The 17,043-nt window shown below is 46.5% G+C and overlaps 1 protein-coding gene across 1 annotated transcript in view; it reads left to right on the forward strand.

Moving 5' to 3' along the window:
• LOC100650607 (protein FAM76A) overlaps positions 1 to 17,043 on the forward strand; it is a 48,408-nt gene that overhangs the window by 16,062 nt on the left and 15,303 nt on the right. The window lies entirely within an intron of this gene.

Below are 17,043 nucleotides of genomic sequence, written 5' to 3' on the forward strand. Positions count from 1 at the left end.
TCGGATTTTCCATGCCGTCGGCTCTGTCTCTGTTCGTCGATGTCGACAGGGTGCATGCGCTGATCGCTTCTAAGTTTAATTCTTCGGTAACTTCTCGCGATCGTAAGACGTTTTACCATACCACGTAATGGAAAAAAATAAGGCGCGAGCCGCGCGTGCATCGCGCTAACCGAGGCCTATTCCGCGTTCATCGCGGCGCATATTCTCGATACGAACGAGAGCAACGCTATCCACATTTCGATTCGGTTGAAAATTCGAATGGATTTCGTAAGGGAGCTTAGTTTTGGCGGAGGTGGTTTATGTAACGCGTAAAATCGATAAGGCGAGAGAGTTGGCGAATGATCTAAGAATACAGAAGCGTTCAACTTCTCTTGTGCGCAATTCTACGCGGAAAATATTGGAGGGAACTCGTTCGAATACCAGTCGATGTAACTTAAGGACACGCGAAGGAAAAATAGTTTGACGGAGCGGCGAAAATTTAAATTTAAACGAAGTCTATAGACAAGACGATGAAATTGACCTCGTTCCGACAGGTTTCCAACTAAAATGCGACGAGCTAACAACATTCGCGATTTAAATTTTCATATTATCGTCCATGATGCGGTGTATAAGCTGGAAACGATTATCGTCGTTATTATCGAAGGACAATTTTTTCTGGTCTGGTAAATTTACAAGCCAGACAGCCGTCTACAAAAATCCTGCGGTGTTTTTCTCCCGTCCTTGTTTACACCTCCTTTGAGTATGTGCTTTTTCTACGGTGCGTCCCTCTCACACGGTTTCTCCTCGTCCGTTGTCCTCAGGCAACCCCTTTACGGGGACGTGCATTTAACCCCAGCGCCACCCTTTACCTACACTCCCACCCTCCTTTTCCATTCACGGTTCGTTGCATAGACCGATCACGTTCGAGCCAGATGAATGTAAATCGGCCCAAATCGATCCAGACCAGTCTGGAATCTAAAGAGCTAACGATCTTCTCTCTTCGATCGCTTATTTTCACGTTGCTCCCTTCTTTTTGTATCGATGTCGATCTTTTCCTTTCGCAACACCAAGTACGTGGAATCCAACTGGCCCAGACCCTGGCCCAGAGTCACGGCCACTCGAGATCGGTAACCCCGTTCACTTTGGTTAAACGAGCGTCGCTCGTACATGGCTCGTTTTTTCGTCTGCGCATCATCGTGAGTGCCTAGCTGGAACTATCGGCACCTCGTAATAGAGGAACATACACACGGGTCGTCGAACTTTCTCGGATTCTAATCCCAAAGACCGGTCTCGATTCCATCTACCGGGTTACGTGTACGAAATCTGCCACGCACACAAAAGCCCGATTTTCATCGTGAGATAATACCGTCGTTGTTTCAGCCACGGTTGCTGCCGTTCGCCATGAATATCTTTGCATATTCTCAACGAAAACATACGTACGAGAAATAAATAAAAGACGGTGTTGCCTAAATGTGCAGCTAGGTTTGTAACCATACAGATGGAAGACCGAATACGGCGCAATAAAGAGTATAGGGAGGAAAAAATAGTCTGTCCGAGGACAGACCACGAGTGGGTGTATGGAAATTTTCTACAACGTACTCAATGACCTGGGAAAAATATTTACTGCGCCGACGATGAGGCATTGCAGTGTATCGACTAGCAATAATTCACTTGGCACTGTTCCTGAAATTAATAGAATATCGTGCCAGCTGTGATTTATTCGTAATTCTGTGGAAATGCCTCTACCGGTGGAATTAAATTTATGGCAGTAATAGCGCTTTATCGGCCCTCGTGTGCATTGTCTCTGTTGCACCTGAATCCGTCTCGTCGCGATTCCATCTTCCTCTTCTTTTACAGGAATAAAATAATTCCGCTTTAATCCTACCATGCGTGCGAAATTTAACGGCAGGCTGCTTTTAACCCGGTCGCGCGTGCACTGCACCGACTACTTTCGGCGGAAATTTGAAAATAATTAAATTTGTTCGCTCCGTAAACACGCGGTGTCCCCGGGCCAGACAGACAAATGTTTCGATTATTCTCAGCGAAAGTTCTGAACGATATTGACGATTGCACTTTAATCAGAGAAAAGAACAATAGATTGTTATTTCAGTATCGGATCTTGAACGCGTATCCGATCGGGCTGACTTCTTTGTCATCGAGACTCGATCTCGGTGCAGTTTCGCGACACGAGTCTGAGAGTGACTCGTGCCGGTATGTGGGCGAGGTCGTTGATCTCTGGGTGAATTCGTGCGACGAAATTTTGTCAGCGGAGCACGGCTTATTCGAAATTTCACTTTTCGAGGAGAATCGACGAGCTCGAGATCTACCTTGCGAATTTCCACGCGGCGCCCTCCTAGCGAAAGAAGTTTCCGCGTGAATCGCCGACGACTACTAACCCAGATACGTTCCCGGGTCGTCGATCTTTTCCCTCCTCGGAGGAACGGCTGTACCAGATATATTAATTTCCTTCGGTTCGACCGCTTCTTGCGAGAATCACCGTCAGATAGGATCGCACGATTTCGGAATAGCTCACCTTTTTTGAACGCTATCCACCACACCGAGAAACAGTGTCGTTCGCTTCGGTTTAGACGTCGGTCATCCTGTTCATCCTTAGATATCTTCCGATTAACCAACTTTTCATCGGTGTCGATCGAATCACAGAATTTCGTAGAAACAATTTTCATTCGATACTTTGATCTCGAATATCGATGTTTTCTAAACGTTAAATCGATATTGATCGAAGGATATTCCGTGGATACCTTTATTATCGGTTAACGACATTAGATACCTTCGAGTTACGATTGAAAGGGAAATCAAAGGTTCTCGATCCTTTGTCCTCGTAAAATGAATGACGGAAGCGCAACGTGTTGTCTCGTGGCTGGCAAGTTTCTAATCAGACGCGTAATAGCGGCCGCGAATAGAAAACCGAATGTGAACCGGAAATGCCGTTTCCATGGAACCCATTCGAACTATTCCGTGGTGTAGTAGGATACTTTAACTCTCGTACAACACTCGTAACTGTTACTTTAGAGAATAACGGGCCATACGGGCGTATGCGTGTTTATCGCGGCGATTGCGTATACACACACGGCTTTCCGAGAATAACGGACAGAAATTCGCCTAGAATGAAATATTGTTGACTCACCGAAATGTTTCCGGGCTCTTTACAAATTTTATTTCTCTTTCGGGTAGCGTATAGGACTCGTGCGAGGGAATTCCTGGAAGATTCGTCAATTTTTTCCGGAGAGCCTCTCGAAATTCTTTCACCGCGTAAAGTTGAACATTGAAAGTTTTACTGATGGACGCCTGGACGTCGATTATGGCGAAGATATCGCGTAACGAGGTAACTTCGATCGACTGACCAATTGGCGGATAAGTTGAGGATTCCGAAGGTTTAGAAGCTTACAGGATTGTCGTATCAAATATTCATTCGGTGTTCTTGACGGTTAAGAAAGGTCTGGACATCTGTAAGAAGGTCGATGCTTTGCCGAGTCACCGCGGTGTCAATGACCCTTAAGGCTTTGAACCGGGACATGTTGCGTTTAAGCTTTTTGTAGAAAGTGCTGTTATTCCACTGATCTTGCAGAGAACTTTATTTCTTTACGCGCGATAAAAAGCATCTACTATTATCCGCGTGTAGCTGTTGGCATCTTTAAAGAACTTCGCCTACGTTCCGTTAGTCGATTTGAATTTCCACGACTATCCTGAGCCACCTTGTTTACAAATAATTCATTGTCCAGATATTTCGATAATTTCAAAAATCAATTTCGATCGAGCAACTGCAAAATTTCTCGTTCGATTAGTTCCAAATTGTGAAACGAGGAACGGTTTTAACGAGAAATAATTCTCATTATTTCTCGATAAAACCGAAGAACGCTTCTTCCTTTGGATCAGCGTTATCGACGGTCGATTCTTAGCGAAAATCAAAGTCCCGTTTCCGGCGCGTTTCTCGGACTAGTCGGCGGCGCGTCTTTAAAGGCCGACGTACTCTCGGCTGGTAGCAAAATGTAAACCGGAAAAGCAACGAGCAAGTGAATTAGCGAAGTGAGTTCGCGATTGCCTCCCCTTCTACGCCTGCTCGCTTCGTCCTTCTTTCTCCTCGTTCACCTGGCACCTTCCATTCTCTCTCGCCACGGATCTGAAAGAAGGTCTTTGCCGGTCATTGTCCCACTTGCAAGTCTACTTGGACTTGGACTTGGACCACGCTATAAGCATGGTGCGCTGAGTAACGAGGTTCCGATACCCCCATAGGGGACCCCCTTTTGCGCCTATATTCTATACGCAACACGTACGTGTACGTTCACAGACAGGGACGGACGGAGACAGTGTTCAAGCGGTGAACGAACTTTAACGCATCGTGTTCCTAGCCATGCGCGAAAATCTTCCTAAACGAGCGCGCTGCGTTTCCTTCTGTTTCTCAAGAATCGTAGTTTTCTTTGCACATCCAACTACTACGATCCTTTCTCGTATGCGATTCTAGAACTGGTTGCAATGTCCAACCGTGATTACATTTCGTATCGTAATATCGCTGATATTCGAGACGATGAGTCGCAATTTTTGTGTATCCGCATCAAGATGAATTAATTACACGCTATCGATGTCGCCTGTCGTTCACAGTCTTGTCTTGTGTTCCATCTAATTAATCGGCACGGGCAAGAACGTATCGAATGATTGGCGATAAGTCGACGTGGCAAAATTAGTTCGAGACACACGAGTTACAATACTACGAGGCTTATAATCCGCCCCTGCATATCGCCACGTACTGGCATCGAAACCAAACCGCGTCACTCGCCTAACTGTACATAGGCTTGTGTATACCAAGGTACCGTACAGGTACGACTACCAAACGGTCGTAAAACCATGAATACGTGAAGACGTTTACACGTGGGCCACTATGCACGCGTCTATGCGTGTACAGGTGCGTAAAAGCACCGTTGTACAGCCGATGAAGGCGCGGTCAAAAGTAAAACCGAATTCGTTTTCGGTAGAACTTCGGTCAGTCGTGTTTCTCCTTATCTTCCGCGCTTTATCTCTCGTTCTTCACTTTTCCTTCCATCAACATTGTCATCTCCTCGACGTTTCTATTTGTCGTACTACGTACTATCTATTCCGTATCTTCGTGACGACTTTTCCTTCGTTTTTATTAAAAACGAATGAGATTTTCTTCAAGAGCTGCGCGAAAGTCGGGAAACTACCGAAGACGATTGAACTTTCCACGATAATAGGATGAACGATCGATGATTTGGTTAATCGCATGCGTTAATGTCGCAAGGTCCGCGCACACGCGCCGTAAAAGGTAACGCCGGCATCCTCTGCTTCTTATGTAACTCAAAGGCGAGAGATGAATCGAGCTGTGCCAGGTCAGAGACATCGTTTCCTGGCTCTGTTCTCGAGTTCAGGACCTCGAACCGAAGGGAATTCGTTGAACCTTGAGAGTTCATCGTATCGAGTAGAGCCGAGCGTCACGTTGTGCCGATCTTCGTGATTAGTCGTGATCAAACTGGACGGCCCTGAATTCCAAGTATCTTTTCATCGATCTCGACAGGACAATGATAGTCGAAGCGGCGCGGCGGCTGGACTCGTTCTTCATCCTCGATGAAGTCACGAACGAACCGTGACCAATTTTGTCTTCGTCTATCAGTCGAGGCATTACTATTATCTTTCGGATATTTTTATGTTCGAACTCTCCAATTGCGAGTGACGAAAAATTGATCTCGTTTGGTGGAATCGCGAAGAGAAGTTCTTCCGCTGACCGAACCGTCCGATATGGTCGAATAGCGTCGAAGCGTATTGCGTTGGAAGAGTATCGTATCGTTCCGCAAAAGTACAAGTGGAAACGTACGATGTCTGGTCGGCCCTGATAGAAGCAACGTGGCGCGCGAAGGTAGAACGCCGCTCTCGAGTAGTTGTGATCGACGTCAGGCCGTACGTGGCCAGCCGCTTTCAATGGGGACACGTGATCGGCAGACTACGGCAGTGGTGGAGGTCGACCGGCTGGTTCGCCGGTGTGTCCTCTCTTTCTGTTCTTTCTGTTCTCGGCCGAGGACCTCCTCTACGTACGCCGGTACGCCGTGGAGTCACGGACGACCGCTATATCATTTTCGCTACCGGCCTGCGCGCCTCGGTTCACCGTTCTCGTCGGTTGTTGAACCCGACTCTCTTTGCGCGCTGCATAACCCATTTTGTAATAGCACACTTCGAACAGGCACACCGGTATCCTTCTCGAAAATCGACGATCGACGCGTCGATTCTTCGTATTTCTAGCCATTCGCTTCAATATGTTTTCGATACGTAGACAAGGGTCTTCTCTCGAGAAAAATGTGGAAAATTTGACGATTCGCGAGAAAGAAGAAAACTCGTCAGCAGAACTTTGATATTATTTTCTTTTCTTAACGAAACTGTTCGATAGTTTGGTATAGTCAGCGAATCCTTGGAGAATTGTTAGAGCGGAGAATGAAATCGTCGAGATTTTTACGAGCACGAGTGAAATGAATTTGTACTAGGTCGCAGGTTTCTATTCTCGTCGGTTATTGAACTTGACTCTCTTCACGCGCTGCATAACCCATTTTGTAATAGCACACTTCGAGCTGTCGGCTCGACCGTCTCAAAGACAATTTACGCTTGGTTTCCATTCTTTCGCATCGAAAGAACTCGATGAACCGCCGGATACCTGTCGAAACGAATATTTGTCTGTAAACGAAACAGAACATTCGCTCGAAATCATGGCGTCTCCGCGTGTTCGATTCCCTTTTGCCGTGTGCCCGATTTTCACCGAATGAAAGGCGGATTTTCATTTTCCTGCACGGTCGATGAACTTGGCACTCGCCGCGCGGCATAACCCATTTTGTAACACCGCAAATCGCACCGGGACCCGCACATCCTATTACAAAATGGACTACGTAACGGTGTCCTTGCTGGAAACTATCGTTCTTTGCCCGCATTCTAATTTCTAGATGATTCGCTCGGGCTACAAATCGAATTCATAAAACGAACGTATATAGAAGGGGGCTAGAGGAGAAAAGTGAGCGCTCGAAGAAACGTTCGTTCTCATCCATGATCCGTGTTGCTACGGCAAAAAGCAAACGAATGGGCAATCAGCTTGCGCATTGCAAACCAAGGAAGAACGCTTGTACCGTTTCGAAAATTTCCCTCCGCATTCCTGCCATTTCTGTCTCTCTTTTGCCCATGTAACCCATTTCGCGGAAGCAATCACGATGGAGGGACATTTGCGCTCTGATAAAATTAATTCTTGTTCGGCATACGCGGTCTGAGTGCTCGTTTGCCGCTTTATCGCCTGCATTGAGCAGCTCAGAACACGAAGAGTCGAACTAAAACTCGTATGTGTTTCGGGATGGAGCGAAATTGCGAGCGCCGCGTTCAATGATAAAAAGTGAAAATGAAGGATGGTGGTCCCTCTGGTAATCGTTGAAAATTTATGCCAAAATGTTATGAAATAAGTTTCGTCAAAAGGGGAATACGCAGGATTATCAGCATCGGGATTTGCGAGGCGATCCTGATAAGCGGGTGGCACGTCACCAAGTACGGACCTGCGGTACACCGTTGGAGAAATTGTCGTAGCCAGATAAGAGCGTCGGTTATTCGGGTATTGTGCTCGACTGCGTGGTGTAAGGCAGGTCAGGTACTCCTATATCTCGTTCGAGCTACTCCTCGAGGATCAACGGAAACATCGCGTTCTAATGAAACGTGCGAAAGTTAGAAGCAGCGTTAACGTTGATCAGAGAGTACGTTCGTTTGATATTTTCAAATTTTGACCAAATTGTTGGCATGGCAACGTTAAGAATGACACGTAAAGACTACAGAAGAGAGAAGATATGTATAATTACCGGAAGCTGTAGTAGTAGCTTGTAACGCGAGAGAAATTGATATTTTGCTACGCACCGCGAGAATTCTAGCCGAGCTCGTTCGACGAAACACGTAACACGCATTTGCGCTTCCGGTCGATACCTCCGGCCGATAAAACGTTCCCTCGTAATCGTTGTGAAAGAGATTAAATAACGGAGTTTGTCCGTTTCCGCATTGAATAGCACGAACTTCAATGTCAATGTCAGTCGCCCTTTCACCTTATATAACCAACGAGTGCGCTCACCCGCTCGTCCGCTCGCTCGCTCTTGCCTGCTGCATATTACCGGTTTAATGCGTTTCGAGTGGCCCGAATGAAACGAAATAATTTCCATTCGTACGTTCATTCAAGGAGCAAAGTTAATTAAGATGAAATTATCAACATCGTTCGGTAAAGTTTCTCCGAGTTTCTTTTCGAGGGGGAAAAAAGGAAAAGAAAATAACAGAATCTAACGGGAGGTGCACGTCAAAGGAAACGAGAATCATTGTAACAACGCTGAAAATCGTTCTGATGAATCGTCCACGGTATCAAGAAGAAATTAGAAGTTAACCGCATGGTCGTTTTGAATTGCAAAGTGGCATACTTGCTCCGCGGCGATCGTTACCTCGCTGCTTATTCAAAGTCGTTCGCGGGTACTTGAGAAAATGGAAATTTTACGTGGTATCTTTTCTAGGTAAGTGTACCTCCTCTAGTAGCTTGACGATAGTAAAGCGCGTTTATTACCGGCGAGAGAGTCAAGGATAGCTCAGCCTTCGACACTAAATTTAGCCTGCATACGTAATTACCATCTGAAGGTGACACCCGGAAAATGATATAAAATCGTGTCAGAATCGCGTTAAATTTGTTCACGATCGAACTCTGTTCGTACATCTTCCTATCGAACAACTTCCTGTTTTACGCTCTTTCCAGATAGCCCATCAGCTGCCGCGTTCAGACCACGCAACCGATTTGTCTTTTTCCTTTTTCGATGTAAACTATAATCTTCATCGTGCTCGACTCGAACAATTTAAATTCAATTGGAAGGACGCTAAAGCCTGGCGAAGTAACAAAAATTTATCTCAAATATCAAATCGTATTTTAGATGAATATTTTTGAAATCGAGTATCTAAATTTAACTCTATCAATTGATAATCGATCAACGAACTAAACGGAGCTGAACCCAACGGTGTTTTAAAATTCTATAAAGTCTAAAAGATTCTTAGTCAATATCGTGCGCGTGTAATATAAAAATTTGAGTGTGAGAAAAGAAATAAATAGAAAAGTAGTCGGAACGGAAGTGACTGTGCTTAGGAAAAGTGTGTTTTGATCGTACTCGAGAGTAGCTCGGGGCTGTCGACAGGTAGAGCAAGGCTATAGCGAAGCAAAGCGAAGCGAAGGGAGGGAATCTCACGGCTGATGGCTGGCCGTGACTTTACTCAACTCAGCCGGCACTCGGGCCGGCGCAACGCGTCAATGTAGAACGGTCATTGACTCCTGGTGCTCGGCTCGCGAGCCTCCTATATACGTGCAAGCTCGAACCTTCCTCCTTCTCTTTAACCAGTCGCGCTTCTGCGCGATGTGAACACCCGGTACGTAGCTTTACGTGGCTCACCGTTCCTCGTGATACTTCGGCCTTCTTCACTACTCGATCATCGAACCGACTCATTTTTGCCACCTTTATTTACCATACAATTGTGATCATTCGATCGATCGAACTTCATGCGCTCCGTTGAATGTTCTGCCATACTTCCTATCCGTTCTTGCTAATCACAACGAGTTTTAATTCATTTTTCTTTATCTTTGATTTTCCGAAATTTTTCAGCCTTTGTGTCTTTTGCTATTTTTTGCATTTTTCTCGGAACCAATTTCACGTGTATTTCGCGATATAGTAGTGTAGTAGTAGCAGCAGTAGTAGCAGTAGTAGTAGTAGTAGTAGCAGTAGTAGTAGTAGTAGTAGTAGTAATAGTAGTAGTAGTAGTAGTAGTAGTAGTAGTAGTAGTGGTAGTAGTAGTAGTAGTGGTAGTGGTAGTGGTAGTAATAGTAGTAGTAGCAGTAGCAGTAGTAGTAGTAGTAGTAGTAGTAGTAGTAGTAGTAGTAGTAGTAGTAGTAGTAGTAGTTGTTTTTTCGATAATACAGGATCGATGTAGGGCGGTTATTGGCTTTTTGCGCTAGACTCACTCGAGACCCCCTGCTCGTGTACACACGCCATTCACATTTACGTTCGACGTTGACTCGAAACGAGTCACCCGGTATATGATACGTGCCTCTGCAGGATCCGTGATACTTTAGGCTTTTTCGGTGCACCGAGCACGGCCAGAAAGTTACGATAATTTTTCTCTTTCTCTCCCTCGATATCTCGTTGCTCCGGGACAATCTTCCTTCGAACGATAAAACGTTTCAGAATGAATACGTACTTCGGTGTACGCAGGATGTGAAGTACCACGGTTCGTGCTAATGGTGTTTCCCTCGGAATACGAATGTGTTTATTTTTTCCCGGTTGACCTTGGAATCCGGCGGCAACGAAGGAATTTTACGATATTTTTATGGAAGATTTACGCGCCGCTGCCACCGCGAACTTTATCGCGGCAAATTCTTGCGAAGAACAGGGTAAGTGAGAATGAGGAAGTGAGTATAATGGCCTTTATAGCGGGGCGCATTCACGCAGACTCGCGCACCTCGCTTTTAACCGGTCCTACGCACCTTCTCGATAATAATAACCGCAACAGCGATAAAAATAATGACTTTGATAATCGTGATAAATTCGCTGTTTGATAACGACACGAGGTCGATTAGTTGCGATGATGGGGCATGAAATTTAAGGAATCGTGAAAGTGCACGTTAAATTATCGTTCCAGAATCGGCGTAAGAAACGGTGGAGGAAATATCTCTAAATACATTTTGGAGCGAAAATACAAATGGCGAAAGATGATGATTTCTATGGACTTGTAATTTAATAGACGATCTTGTAAGGATCGCAAAGAAAACGGCAGAAAGATCACTTGAAAAGATTTTAGGAAAGGATCGAGGGGCGTGTAGACAAATATGCGAATGCGTGATAATTAATAACAGAAACGTGAAATGCGTGGAACGGGACACCGTGTATATACCGGACGGTCATCGTTACGGTAGCGCGTAATACTTTACGGTTCGGCGTATGTATTATCGCGGAATCGCAGGACAAGCGCAATTTTTGCATGGAAAATGGCGCTACGGTACTTTCAGCCTCGCCGCTCGCCCGCGGCGAACGAATCTAGGCTAGGCCTACGAACGACACGGTCATCGACCACCCTTGATTTTTTTTTTTAAAGACGGAGAAAGCGACACTGCTTCTGCCTTGTACTAATTAGATTATGACAAGATCGATGTATCTTAAAAAAGAACGTTATAATATTAATCTGATCTTTAAATTCAGTTACATTATTTCGCTATTTTATATCTAAATTTAAATCTTTTTAATTCGAATCTTTGAATTTGTATCTTTTTTGAATTTTTACAAAAGTTTGCGTTCCTTCTGTCGCATTAAGGAGATTTTTCCCTTTATCTTCTGTCACGAGTGTCAGTTACGCTGTAATCATTGGAAAAGGACCCCTTCGTCGAGTGGCCCGTTTGAAAGGTGCAACGACCGTTCCAATAAATCGACCGCCCCCGTCCCCCACCCCAAAATGATTACATACACGCGAGTTTGCAATGACCGCGGCTACGAACCGCGGTCTGCGGATACCGTTATGTCACATTAGTAGGCACCTGCGAGCGTCATTATCCTCTCCTACGGCGTGCCATTCTCAAAATCGAAAACCACTTATCTTGTAACGTGGCAGAAATCGATTCCTTTCGCACCGTTCATGTCTCGTTTAAATATCCCGACGTGCGCCTGATGGAGCCCTAGTTAAACGGAACTTGGTTCCAGTTAATTCAAGCTGTTGCTTGATTGGACGTTACGTTCATTTCGATATCTTTGGTTTTCCTTTCACACTTTTAACCAATTTTTTCGTTTATCATTCCTGTTCCCGCGAAATATAGTGGAGTACAAATGAAGAACGGAAACGCGTGATTCCTCAAGGATCGACAGATTTTCGAGCAGACGAGTGGAGGAAGAAGAGACCAACGGTGCACCGTTATGTCATATTAGGAAATACGCGCGTTTAACGGTGTTTCTTTATACTCGTTTCGCTGTTTGATACTTTCGAGGTAGCCGAATCGTTTACCAACTGTTCGATAATGAACAAACGTCTTCCGATTACAAAGAACGATAACTCGATTTGTTCACGTTCGGTGTAAATTTACGTTAATCTTCGAATGTCGATCGGCGCACATGGATGGGGTCTAAATTACAGACATGGTGATCGCTTTTACTTTAAAGCAAATATTTGCTTTTCTATTTGTCGTTGAAACTCGATGGATTTTTTCAATGGAGAAGTGGGAAGAATGAAACAGTAACGACAGATCAACAAAAATAACACGATTATTTTGGATCGACGAAGCTTATACGATGCGAATCTGTAAGACAAGGTGAATCGCGAACAATGCACTCGGGAACGAAGCACGGATTGCGTTATTACCGTTCTCTTTTTTTCCAGGCTTTAACTTTGGTCCTGGTACCGTTAGGGCCAAGGCTCTCAAAGAACCGAGCGTGAAGAAACACTTTCTGTATTCGAAGAGCTCCTTCTATGACGTAACTCGCGCACTAAAGGGTCTCAACCGTTTGAAGTAACATACTCCATGCTATTTTATTGCTCCATCGTGGTTAAGCCATCGATTACACGTGGAATTTGCTGGCAACGATTAGAAAAGGAATCTTACACGTCGTTCAGAATTGCTCGATACCATTTATTCCATTCTTTGATTAATTTTTACTAGCGGAATGTGGTTGTACGGTATCGGATTCGCAACTTTCCTCGTAACAATTTTGCTCCGTTTAGCGGTAAAACTATGTCAGGTCACCGCGTGTTCTCCGGAACTCTCCAGAAAATTGACCGCTTCTTTTAGAATGATTAGGAGGGGGTGCGCGCCTACTTTTGTAGTAAACAAGCGCGAATGTGTTTGTTGTAAAGATTGTTATGCGCGAAACATTACTCGGACCAGGGGGTTGCTTTGAAATTTAAGACATCGTATACCAGCTGAATAGGAGGACTCGTCACTCACCTTAGACGTTTCCCTGGAAGCCGGTGAATCCTGACACAACCACGGTAAACTGTCAAAGTTCACAAGTCAAAGTCACTGACATATCTTCGTAATGTGGTCTGTCAGCGGTCACTAGCGTCTACGCACGAAACTTTGGCGAACCGAGTCGATCTCATCGACTCGATTCTCGTTCCCGACGAACAAACAAACTTGAACCTAGTTTTTCAACTGCTTTTGCCGGCACTGCTCTTAACGTAGTCTCAACTTCCTCCCGATCTTTTTGAGGTCCCGGAAGAGGAAGTTCCCTGTGAGTGGAACAACTCGAAAATAACGACAGAACGTCGCTGCTGTGTTCTCTCCCTTATCGACGATACGCTCGATCTTCGTGGTCCGACCTGTCCGTGGCTTCGTCACTAACCTCGCAGGGTTTCTCGCGCGCGTTAAACAGAGGAAGACAGGCGGTGGTGCGGAAGAACTAAGCGCGATGAAGAAGCGATCGGAATCACGCGCGGAGGACCTCTCCTCGCTCCTTGGCGAAGAGGACTGCCTCGTCCTTGACGTACGGTCGTGTACACCGTGCGAAGCCGCGTGGTTCGAACTGACGAGTACGGCGGGTAAGGTGAGTCTAGGTGTCTCCTTGTGTACGAATCGCGGTGTGCGCGTGTACGCACTAACGTAACCACGTTACCGTGGCGCGTTCGTGTGCGTCGCCGGGAGGACTGACGGAGGACGGGTAGCGAGGAAGGAAGAGGAGGCCGGCTCCGCTCGCCTCGACTCGACGAGTAGTCTCACTTCGCTTCTTTTCTCTCTGTTCCCTTCTCTTCGATTCTCTTCTCGTTCCTACTCTCTAACCGGCCCCTCGAACCCTCTTCGTCTTTCTCGGCCGCGCGAGTTCGAGAAGCGCAAGCAGCAAGCGGCGGCAGCGGCGAACCTCCTTCCTTCGATTCGTTCTTTCTTCTGCCTGACTCTTTCCTCGTTCTCTCCTTCCTTTCTTTCCTTGGATTCTCGGCTCGTTCCTCGACAGTGCAGAGGACGCGGTGCAGCCGGTACGTTTCGTTCGTTCGGTTCAGTATTCCCCATCGACAGAACCAACGGTACTCTTCCCCACCCCCTTCGCTCAGCTCGGCACAGCTCGGCTTCGCTCCGAGTTCTCCTCAGCGAGAAGGCGGTAGCCTTCTCTCTGCTTCTTCTCTCTTTCTACTCTGTGCTCCTCTTCTCTGTTCATCGCCTCGGCCATCGAGTAGCCCCGCTCTCTTCGCCTCTTTTTTCATTTGCTCGCTCTCTTTCTCTCTGTTTTACTCGACGCGCCTTCCCTCCCCAAGACGTGGCCGTACACGCGCGTAGGCCTCGCTTCTTCCGTCTCCCTTCGCGAACGAGCGCGCAACCGTGTCTTCTTTCTCTTCTGGTTACTGACCTCCGAAAATACGAGCCGAAGGACCCAGGCGTACACACGTCTTTTCAACCTCTGAACTTTCCACCCTAATCCATCTTTTCACCGCAACCAGGAAGACGGTCAAGGAGAATCTGGCCGAGCCAGATCAGCAGGTCGAAAGGGGGTGTGATTTTCCATTGTCACGCTCTCGAGTCTTCTCATAACTTTTGGGAAACTCGAGTTAGCCGTGTCGAAAGCGAAGAACGTCGTTCCCACTATTGCTTCTTTTTCGTTTTTTATTTTCCTTCGAAAGGGTCTGAGTCCACAAGTCGAAGATAGCGTTAAATGGAACGACAGCCGTGGAAGGTATGGAGTCACGCAAAAAGAAACATCTTTTAAAGGCGGCTGGAATCGGCGATCGGTTAATTATATAATTTCAATCGACGTGCCGTTTTTACGCTGGCTTGTATCTTCCGTGTTTCTTGCTCCTGGTTACTGACCTTCGGAAATCCGAGCTATCAGCCGCCACTCGTTTTCTTTTCGCGTTTCTTCGGCTTCGTTCTTAACGGCCGAGGAGCGACGACGGGGAATCTGGTGTTGATGATCGTGGAAAAACTCGCGGATCGATTTCGCCACTTCCTTTCTTCGCCACTGTGATAATTATCCTGCAATCTCGCTACCGTTGCAGGGTCTACTCCACTGTCATCGTATCTTTAATCGTTGCATTGCCCGTTCGATTATCGTCCACTTCGATAACCGCGCTTCTGCGAGCGGATCGACGAGCGGAAAAGTAGGAAAAAAGATGGTAGCGCGAACGGCCCGCGCGCTATGCCGCGTGCGTTCACCGTGAATCGTCTTTCCGGGCGTTAAAGTCTCCGAGCTCCAGTGCCGCGTGATGGCGCGGCTCCGTCGAGAAATACGAGACCCTCGACAACCATGTCGATTTATCGACCTTTAACGCATTGCGTAAGAGGGCCTCGCCGATCGAATAATACGTTTGGTGCGTTGCGTCGGTGTTTCCGTCTGTGTAATCGTAAATTTGAAAGTCGATTGAAAGTAACGACGAGGGCAAGCGCGCGATCACCAGAGAATGACCGTGAATGAATTATTTTCCATGTTGATGGTCCTGCTCTCGAGGATTCGAAACGCAAGAGAAACGTGAAATCGAGAAAGACGGATACGACGAGAAGAGGAAATGGCGGTGATAACGAAGAACGATAGGATGCAGCCACTTTTACATAATACCGCGTATGCTTGGAAACAACCACGCCGCGAAACGATGCCGAGATCGATCGACCGTGTCCTGTCGAATTACTCCCATTGGTTAGTCGCGTTAATTTTTTTCGTTCGTCGTCGCGAAGGATTTCTATCGAGCTTAGAATGTCTATGATGGGAGCGTCTTTCTAAGCAACGTTCGATTAAAATGCACGATGCTGCGGTGGAGAGAAGGGACGAGCTAACGCACGATAGAAGCGACGAAGGTGAATTGTCTTCGAGGTAAATATACCGCGTCGTTAGGATTATGCTCCAAGATCGTCGATCAAGATACACGATCGTCGCATCGAACAGCGTTCCATGAAAATCTGCTATCGGGTTTCCTTCGTCGCGCTTGTCGTAAACTTCACGGAGACTGTTTTTATGTCCTTTGCCCGTTAGACGCGTAAAACTAAAGACAACGAAATTGATTTCCCATCGCAGCACCGGCGTGGAAAAATTACTCGACGTTTTACGAATACTGTATAATTCTAGAGGGATTAGCAGCTTATTAAGAGTTTGCATTATTTCAAAACGTTGAGATTTATTTCTTCGAAGCGAGCAGAACAAAAAATTCTATCTCTGGATAATCTCTGAAGGAGAAGAGCGATCGGTCGTACCGCGCGGAGCGGGTAACCGGAACGGAACGGAACGGAGTGGAGCGTTCGCAAGTGGTTACTGACCTCTAGCATCGAGCACTCTTACGCTTGCACTACTTAGCTAGCTCGTCGTTACCGAGCTGCGTACCGAGCTGCCGTGATCACGTTAAATCGCCACTTTTCTCGGCGTACCTTCGACGTTGCGGCGTTACCTTTACCTTCACCTTGCGCTTCCCGCCACCGTCGCTTCCGCTCACTGAGACGCCGGAAGGCCAATAACGCGTTTCACCACTCTTCTACCGGAAGCGCATTCTCCGATCTATGTCATAGACTCTTCCTATATACATAGAATCTTCGTGCAAGGAATTTACTTTTCTCTACGTTTTTCGTTTACATATATCGTCGTCGTTGTCTAATTTTGCAAAGCGCTTCTTAACGTCGGTAACGTTTCCTTTTCCGTAAAAAAAAAGGAATCGTTGAAAAGTAAAAGGTTAAAACGCGCGAAAAAGCGTGCCGGCCGCGGATCGACTTTCGAATTGAGCTCAAATTGAAATCACGTTCGCGGAATCGGAAGAAAAATCGATGATTTTCCCCTGATATCGCGTTAAACGTGGTTCAGAAGCGCAAAGTATGACACGGCCGGCGAGAGATGTCCGTTGCGAGTTCGTTAACCCCTGAAAATACTCTCTTACATCGTGGTTGCGTGCACGGCGCACCGGGATGCACTAGTTTACTTCTTTCCATAGAGGTGGAGGTGGTCTTGTCTTGACTGTGTATACGTGTACGTTGCATCGCGCCGCGGCGCTTCTCCTCACCGGGACTCCGCATTAGAAACTTCACCTACATCGGCCAGATGCCTCTCTTCTTGCCTCGAATTC

Source organism: Bombus terrestris, chromosome 10, assembly GCF_910591885.1.
Source record: "Bombus terrestris chromosome 10, iyBomTerr1.2, whole genome shotgun sequence".
In the NCBI taxonomy this organism is placed as follows: domain Eukaryota; kingdom Metazoa; phylum Arthropoda; class Insecta; order Hymenoptera; family Apidae; genus Bombus; species Bombus terrestris.